The sequence below is a fragment of the Balaenoptera physalus genome (genome assembly GCF_965194825.1).
Source record: "Balaenoptera physalus genome assembly, chromosome: 2".
NCBI classification, from domain to species: Eukaryota; Metazoa; Chordata; class Mammalia; order Artiodactyla; family Balaenopteridae; genus Balaenoptera; species Balaenoptera physalus.
The window spans coordinates 161,846,386-161,855,615 of NC_138883.1; positions in this window are offsets into that span (position 1 = coordinate 161,846,386).

Sequence of the window (9,230 nt, forward strand, 5' to 3'; positions counted from 1 at the left end):
GATGAAAGAAATTAAAGATGATACAAATAGATGGAGAGATATACCATGTTCTTGGATTGGAAGAATCAACATTGTGAAAATGACTCTACTACCCAAAGCAATCTACAGATTCAATGCAATCCCTATCAAACTGCCACTGGCATTTTTCACAGAACTAGAACAAAAAATTTCACAATTTGTATGGAAACACAAAAGACCCCGAATAGCCAAAGCAATCTTGAGAAAGAAAACCAGAGCTGGAGGAATCAGGCTCCCTGACTTCAGACTATACTACAAAGCTATAGTAATCAAGACAGTATAGTACTGACACAAAAACAGAAATATAGATCAATGGAACAGGATAGAAAGCCCAGAGATAAACCCACGCACATATGGTCACCTTATCTTCGATAAAGGAGGCAAGAATATACAGTGGAGAAAAGACAGCCTCTTCAGTAAGTGGTGCTGGGAAAACTAGACAGCTACATGTAAAAGAATGAAATTAGAACACTCCCTAACACCATACACAAAAATAAACTCAAAATGGATTAAAGACCTAAATGTAAGGCCAGCCACCATCAAACTCTTAGAGGAAAACATAGGCAGAACACTCTATGACATAAATCACAGCAAGATCCTTTTTGACCCAGCTCCTAGAGAAATGAAAATAAAAACACAAATAAACAAATGGGACCTAATGAAACTTAAAAGCTTTTGCACAGCAAAGGAAACCATAAACAAGACGAAAACCCTCAGAATGGGAGAAAATATTTGCAAATGAAGCAACTGACAAAGGATTAATCTCCAAAACATACAAGCAACTCATGCAACTCAATATCAAAAAAACAAACAACCCAAATGGGCAGAAGACCTAAATAGACATTTCTCCAAAGAAGATATACAGATTGCCAACCAACACATGAAAGAATGCTCAACATCATTAATCATTAGAGAAATGCAAATCAAAATACAGTGAGATATCATCTCACACCAGTCAGAATGGCCATCATCAAAAAACCTACAAACAATAAATGCTGGAGAGGGTGTGGAGAAAAGGGAACCCTCTTGCACTGTTGGTGGGAATGTAAATTGATCCAGCCATTATGGAGAACAGTATGGAGGTGCCTTAAAAAACTAAAAATAGAACTACCATACGACCCAGCAATCCCACTACTGGGCATATACCCTGAGAAAACCATAATTCAAAAAGAGTCATGCACCACAATGTTCATTGCAGCTCTATTTACAATAGCCAGAACATGGAAGCAACCTAAGTGTCCATCAACAGATGAATTGATAAAGAAGATGTGACACATATATACAATGGAATATTACTCAGCCATAAAAAGGAACAAAACTGAGTTATTTGTAGTGAGGTGGATGGATCTAGAGACTGTCATACAGAGTGAAGTAAGTCAGAAAGAGAAAAACAAATGCTGTATGCTAACACATACATATGGAATCTAAAAAAAAGAAAAAAAAATGGTCAGAAGAACCTAGGGGCAAGACGGGAATAAAGATGCAGACCTACTAGAGAATGGACTTGAGGATACAGGGAGGGGGAAGGGTAAGCTGGGATGAAGTGAGAGAGTGGCATGGACATATATACACTACCAAACGTAAAATAGATAGCTAGTGGGAAGTAGCCGCATAGCACAGGGAGATCAGCTCGGTGCTTTGTGACCAGCTAGAAGGGTGGGATAGGGAGGGTGGGAGGGAGGGAGATGCAAGAGGGAAGAGATATGGTGACATATGTATATGTATAACTGATTCACTTTGTTATAAAGCAGAAACTAACACACCATTGTAAAGCAATTATACTCCAATAAAGATGTTAAAAAAAAAAAAAAAGACTTCAGCATGGACTGTGTGATATTGTGTGCATGCTAGTTAGTTCCGTTTATAAATAGAGGGCTGTATTAATAGTGTCAGCATTATTAGGACCTTTTAAATACTGTCCACTGCTGAGCCATAGAATGTGCTATAATTACGTTTCCTTTCTTACACGACATTTCCCTTTTTCCTGGAATGAATAATCAATGTTTTGTCTTTTTTTTGCTTTTTTATAAACTTAATTTGATCCACAAGCTTCATCTAAGATATTATAAACATTTTAGTATTATTTTTCAAATAGTGAATAAGCTAGTGGATCAATCCATTCCATTCCTCCTGCCCTTCCCACTCCAACCCCCTGGAAACCCCCTCCCAGAGCTCTTCACTCTCCTGCTCCCGTCTGTACTGTCCTAGACAAAACTGTCCTCATAGAAACGACCTTTACTGTGTACTGCTCTCCTTTGAATCCCACTTCCTGGGTTGCTTTTCTTCTTCATCTATGCTCTTGATTTGGAGAGGGGAATCCTTCATTCTTGAGAAAGAATGTAGGGGAGGGAAATTTGAGTCCGTGCAAAACTCGTATTGGAGACTTTTCTCAGATGCTGTTTGCTTCTTGCCTGTCCGTCTGTATTTGAGAGGGAGGTGCTGAGGATGCTCTTTGGAAGCTCTCTATGCTGATGTAGCTTGTCTGCTCAGGAACTTCCACGTTGAATGATTAGGTGGCCTTTTCATTGGCCCCAAAGTCAACATGTTCAGGGTGTTAGGAGAAGATTCCTGCAATCCCAGCCCCCCCTCCCGCCCCTTTCCTTGGGGGCCAGAGGGCAACCTGCTGGAATTCTGGAAGCAGATTAGGAATGAAGGGAGTCAACTTGAAGAATTCACTTAATAATCCTATGTTCAAGCCCCAGGCTCACCCTGCTTTCTCTCTATTTCCTTCTGGTCTCTTGGCATTTGGGGTGGTAAGGAGGGTGCATGGGTGGGGTGGGCAGGTACCTGATTTCTGAGCGTGGGGGAGTGAACTCCACCTCCCACCTCCCTGTCGTCAGTTCTGAGCCTTCCAGGTCCCGTGGAAAAAATCGGTGCTCTCTTTAGCATCCCCTCTGCAAACCAAACTATGGATCCAGTCTGTCCTCTTTCACTCTGCAGATTAGCCGCCCCTCCACTCTTGGCTCTCAGAAATGTGTTCAAATCGTTCATCTTCTGATGTCTCCTCTACCAATATCTTTGCCCTTGTGGTTTTATGTATTTTTTATTTTGAAGGGAAAGGAGATATATGTACGGGGCTAATTCATCACATTTAACCAGGAGTCTCAGACCTGTCAATTTTGCTGAAGAAATTTCACCAGCACTGGTGATAGGAGGGAAGGGCAGAGGTTCCTCCACTTCTGGGTGGTGAAGCCGTCCCAACTGAGGCAGGACAATATTTTGTTTCTGAACCTTCTTTTATCTTTTAGGCCTTCCCCCATTTGGTCAGCCACATTCTGGCTTTGGGCAAAGATGATACGGCAGAAAGGCAGAGAAAAGTCTTTTGACTCACACTTTCTTAACTTGGGATCCATGGACTGGTTGGGGGGCGGGGAGTCTGGTTAGAATGTGAGTGAAGTTGGATGGGAGAAATATCACATCTCTATTTTCAATAGCCTCTAGTTGAAATTCAATTATGAATGCTGCAACAAACCACAGAGGTAAGTAATGGCAATATTTGTGACTTCATTACCAATAGAAATCATAGATGTTTTCATATCACAAGACAGTAGTTGCAGATAATTCTAATCATTTACACTCATTGGAAATTGTGGTACTCATCAGACCTGCTGGTCTTATTTTTTTAATGGGTTAAAATAGAAGCATTATGTAACAACTTCATTTTTTTTTTTTTTTTTTGGTGGCACCACGCAGCTTGCGAGATCTCAGTTTCACAACCAGGGATTGAACCTGGGCCCCAGCAGTGAGAGCCCAGAATCCTAAATACTAGGCCACCAGGGAACTCCCCTTAAATATTTTGATAAATATATTTCCATATATTTGGCTTATTTTGTAATCCAGTGCATTATGTTTTTGCAATTACAACATTTTCTGAGAACTGGTCCATAGGCTTCACCAGACCCCCAAAAGTTTAAGGATCTTGCTTCAGAGTTTCAAATGCTTAGCATTCAGGGCTGCAAGAGTCTAGGCTCTGAAGGGACCCAGAGCATGGAGGATGCATGAGGATGCAAGAGGGACAGGGGCTCCAATCAGAAAGTGTATTTCTATAATCAAAGAAATTAAAAAGCGTTACATAAAGCGTTATATTTCTTACCTACCTGAGTTATCAAATGCAATTTACATCCAGTACATACGATGAGTGACTTTGGTTAAAACTGCACAGGCCTGAAGGTGTCTTTTTGCTACAGACTTGTTTTTTCTTTTCTTTTTGTTTTTCTTTGCAGTGAACAAAATGAACAAGAAAGAGCAACAGATTGGCCTCAGAAGACCTAGGTTCTGGTTTCAGATGGGTGGCCTCGTGGAATCATCCAACCTCAGCTGGGAAATTGGACCGGGTGCCTTTCAAAGGCCTTCCATCTCTCTGGACATGTGAGATTTTAAAACAGTTTTCCTGTCTGGGTTTCAGAATCTTCTGAGAAATAGATAATGCGTAAATGAGCCGTGAGCATATTGTGAACCTCAAAGTTCCTTGATTCTTGCAAGGAAATAGATTGGAGCTTTCTGACATTTTTTTCAGAGGGAATAAATCTTGATCTCCTTTGATACTGCCCCACATGCTGTGTGCTGAGTATTTGGCCAATGAATATCTGTTGACTCATTGAGAAGCAAAATCTTAGTTTTATTTATATTAGTTTAGACTAGTTCCTGTAGGAGACGTAACTCTGGGAGAGGTCTGCAAGTTTAGTGAGGTGGGCAGCACGTTCCCATTTCCTGTATTACTGCACTGAAACATCTGCCTTCAACTGTCTAGACTGTAACCTACAAGTGGCAGCAGTATTTCTGCTTCAAAACCCACCTTTCCCATTCCTCCCTCCCTCCTTCCCTCCTCCTTCCCTCCTTCCCTCCCTCCCTCACCCCTCCCTCCCTTCCTTCCTTCCTTCCTTCCTTCCTTCCTTCCTTCCTTCCTTCCGTATCAGTTTAGAATGATTTTGGATGCAAGTAACAGAAAACCCCTAAACTGTCTAACTTAACTGTCTGAAATAATTAGGGAATGTGTTCCTTGGCCTAACGAGAGGTCTAGAGGAGGGTGGCTTTGGGGCTGGTTCATTCAGTGGCTCCACACTGTCACCAGGGGTCCCCATTCTTTCCTCCCTTCCAGCCTCAGTGAGAACTCTGGCTACTCACTTTGTGTTCACAAGATAATCACGGTAGGTCTGAGCCTCACATCCAGATATGGCAACACGGGCAGAAGAAAAATGATCATTCCTTCACTTGTGACTCTTTTTATAAACAAGAAAATGTTTCTTGGAATTCCCTCCCCATCCCCAGAAGACCTCCCCTTATATCACAAATGGCCAGCAATGGGCACAGGGACATCCCTAGATAAATCACTGCCGAGGGGAATGGAACCATTAGGACTGGCTTATCCAAGAGTCACAGAGGAGAAGCCCAGATACTGTGACAAAAGTAGGGCTCTCTTGAGAATTCCCTGGTGGTCCAGTGGTTAGGACTCCGAGCTTCCACAGCAGGGGGCACAGGTTCGACCCCTGGTCAGGGAACTAAGATCCTTCAAGCCCAGTGGTCAAAAAAAAAAAGAAAGAAAGAAAAGAGAGAGAAAGAAAGAAAGGGAAGAAAGAAAGAAAGAGAAAGGAAGGAAGAAAGGAAGAAAGGAAGGAAGAAAGGAAGGAAGAAAGGAAGGAAGAAAGGAAGAAAGAAAGAAGTAGGCTCTCTTGGCAAAGAAGAAGTGGGGAGTGGTGGTGGTAGCCAAGCAGCAGTGCATTACACCGGCTGACAGTTTTGTCCTTGTTAAGATGGTATGAATGGATTTTTTTTTTTTTAATTGCTCCACTTCCTCAGAGAGAGTGAGCGCCGCAATCCCTGTTATTTCACAAGTCTCCTGAGGCACGTGCTGAGCCTCTGGTTCCATCCTAGGGGCGAGAGAGCTGCCTTGGGGGCTCCCGCTGGCCACTGGCCGTGCTGTGTGGTCTGACACCAGTCTCTTGCTCTTTGCCACTTTGTAGGCACCCTGACCAGCTTGTGGGCTGGAACTTTCGCTCCACTGCTGTCACAGGTCAGGATCCCATGCCCCCCCCAACCAAGATTCTTCATAGATGGGTCTCATGGGAACCAGCTTTATCCTAATCCACGTGGTCCCCCATGTTTGTAGTTGTGCACTTGGGATCTTCCAGTGGAATGAAATCGATTTTAGTCATGTTTGTTCTTATGGCTTAAACTCAGGTGAACATTAATCTCAAGTTTGTTGATGTGATGCAGAAGGCAGGGCTTAGGATGCATATCCACCCATCCTAAAGTGTCTTTGGATTTCCTTACAAAGGTGGCGCGAGCCATCAAAATACTCAGAAATCAAGCAACTCCTGTTGTTTCAAAATGGTATTTTCTTCCTGTCACGCCCTGGATGTTCTGATGGGACTGTACTTCCAGCTTATGGCCAGCCCAGATTTTGAAAACTGATCTTCTAACACAGTCTCCTGTTTTTCTAATTCACATGTCTTCCTTCTTCTGCCCGCAGTGGCAGAGGTTGTTGCCCCATCCCAGGAAAAGCCCTGGGCAAACTGGCTTTCTCTCTGTGTCTGGCTGACGTGGCCAAGAGTCTACCTCCTATCCTGAAGTCCTGGTACAGCTGAGATCCAAGAAGAGGTTATAGTCTGTTCGGAAGAACACAGGGCTGCAAATCTCCCAGTTCTTTGCTTTCTACCTTGTTTGTGTCTATAGACCTGAAATTTTTTTTCCCCTGAAAATCCCCTTGTCCCCTTCACTCCCTGCTTCTAACACAAGTTGCTCTGTGCCTGGGGCTGCATACACAGCCCACAGCCCCGGGGCAGAGGAAGGATGAACAGAATAAACTAAAAAGCAAACCAACTAACCAGAGCTTAACCAACCTGGGGGAAGAAAAATACTCAACTCCAACCTTCCACTTGGAGATCGTACACCTCTCACAAAAATTAAATCAAAATGGATCATAGCCCTAAATGTAAAATGCAAAATTATGAAACTCCTAGAAGAAGACAACATAGGAGAAAATATAGATGGCCTTGGGTTTGGGCATGACTTTTTAGATACAACACTAAAAGCACAATATACAAAGAAAAAAATCTGGTAAGTTGGACTGCATTAAAATTTTAAACTCCTGTTTAGAGAAAGACGCTATTAGGAGAATGAAAAGATAAGCCACGCTCTGGGAGGAAATCTTTGCAAAACATGTATCTGATAAAGGAGCAGTATCCAAAATACACAAACTCTTAAAACGCAACAGTAAGAAAACATGCAACCCAATTTAATAAAAGGCAAAGATCTGAACAGACACCTCACCAGAGAAGATATATAGATGGCAAATAAGCATATGAAAAGATAGTGTACATCATATGTCATCAGGGAATTGAAAACGAAAACTACAATGACTTACCACTACACAACTATTTCAGTGGCCGAAATTCAAAACACTGACAATGCTGGCGAGGATGTGGAGCAACAGGAACTCTCATTCATTGCTGGTGGGAATGCAGAATGCTGCAGCCACTTTGGAAGACCGTTTGGCAGTTTCTCACAAAACTAAACCTACTCTTGCCATATGATTTAGCAATCACGCTCCTTGGTATTTACCCAAAGGAGTTGAAAACTTAAGCCCACTCAAAAACCTGAACATGGATGTTTATAGCAGCTTTAATTATAATGGCTCAAACTCGGAAGCAACCAAGATGTGCTTTAGTAAATGAATGGATAAATAAACTGTGCTATGTCCAGACAATGGAATATTATTCAGGGCTATGAAGAAACTAGCTATCAAGTCATGAAAAGACACGGAGGATCCTTAAGTGCATATTACTTAGTGAAAGAAACCCATCTGAAAAGACTACAGGCTGTGTGACTCCAACTACATAACCTTCTGGAAAAAGGCAAAACTGTGTGGACAATTAAAAGATTGATGGTTGCCAGGGGGGTGGGAGGGAAGGAGGAGCAAGAAGGTGGAGCACAGGGAATGTTTAGAGCTGTGAAACTATTCTGTACTATTATGAAATGTTTACACACCAAACATCTGCCAAAACCCATAGAATGTAGAACACAAAGAGTGAACCCTAATATAAACTATGGACTTTAGTTAATAATAATGCATCAATACTAGTTCACCAGTTGTAACAAATGTACCACACTCACACAAGATGTAAATAATAGAGTGGGGGTGGGGTGGGTGGGAAGGAGTTTGTGAAAATGCTCTGTACTTTGTGATCAATTTTCTGTAAACCTAGAACTGCTCTTAAAAAAGAAAGCTTATTAATTAAAAAAAATAGTTTAGGTGTGGGTTCATTTATCTACATGTCTATCCTTACTGCAATACCACACTTGACTACTTCGCTCTAAGCTACGTCTTGAAATCAGATAGTGTGGTTAAGTCTGAAACTGTGAATCTGAGATGTTATCACCTTCGAAGTTGTATCTGGAGAGACAGATAGCTAGATGGTAGATAGATAGCGGATTGGTAGATAGAGATAGAGGCAGAAGCACCAAGACTTTGAGTCAGAAAGCACATCTTTATTTACTTATTTAGGAATAATAGTGGCCAGAGTGGCATCACAGCGTTGGTCCCCACGAGCAATATGATGAGAGCCAGGTAGATCCTGAACATTCGGTGAGATGGTACCACAGAAATATAGAAGCAGGAATATCTACCCCTCCCTTAGAGGGAGAGAGAGAGAGAGTTTATCTTTTCCTTATTTGGGGGAGGAAAGGAAGGTCCCTGCTCCAGAGCGTTAGCCGCCAGCTTTGTGGGGAATCAGAAGTTTCACCGCCCTTCGAGTGGGAGCAGATGGCTTTATCGTGAAGGAAGCAGGTGGATCAGGTTTAACACCCACAACATGTGAAGAGCAAATGTTTCTGGGCGATCAGAGCAGACCTCATCTTTACAGCATGTTGACTTCTGTTGCTCAGGAGGCAGGACTGTGCAAAAACACTGAGAAATCCAGGAATTACTGCGTTGCACAACATAAATTCTCTAACTTTATTCTTTTTCAAATGGTTTTGGCTATTCTTGTCCCTTTACATTTCCATATAAATTTTAAAATCATCTTGTTGATTTCTTTTTAAAAAAAGTATATTAGAATTCTAAATGGGATGGCATTTAATCTATATATAGGTCAATTTAGGGAGGATTGGCATTTCAATTTTGGGTTTTTCCGTATACGAACATGGGGTATCTCTCAGTTTGTGTAGGTCTTGAGTAATTTCTCTTTGCTGTGTTTTGCAGTTTTCCATGTACA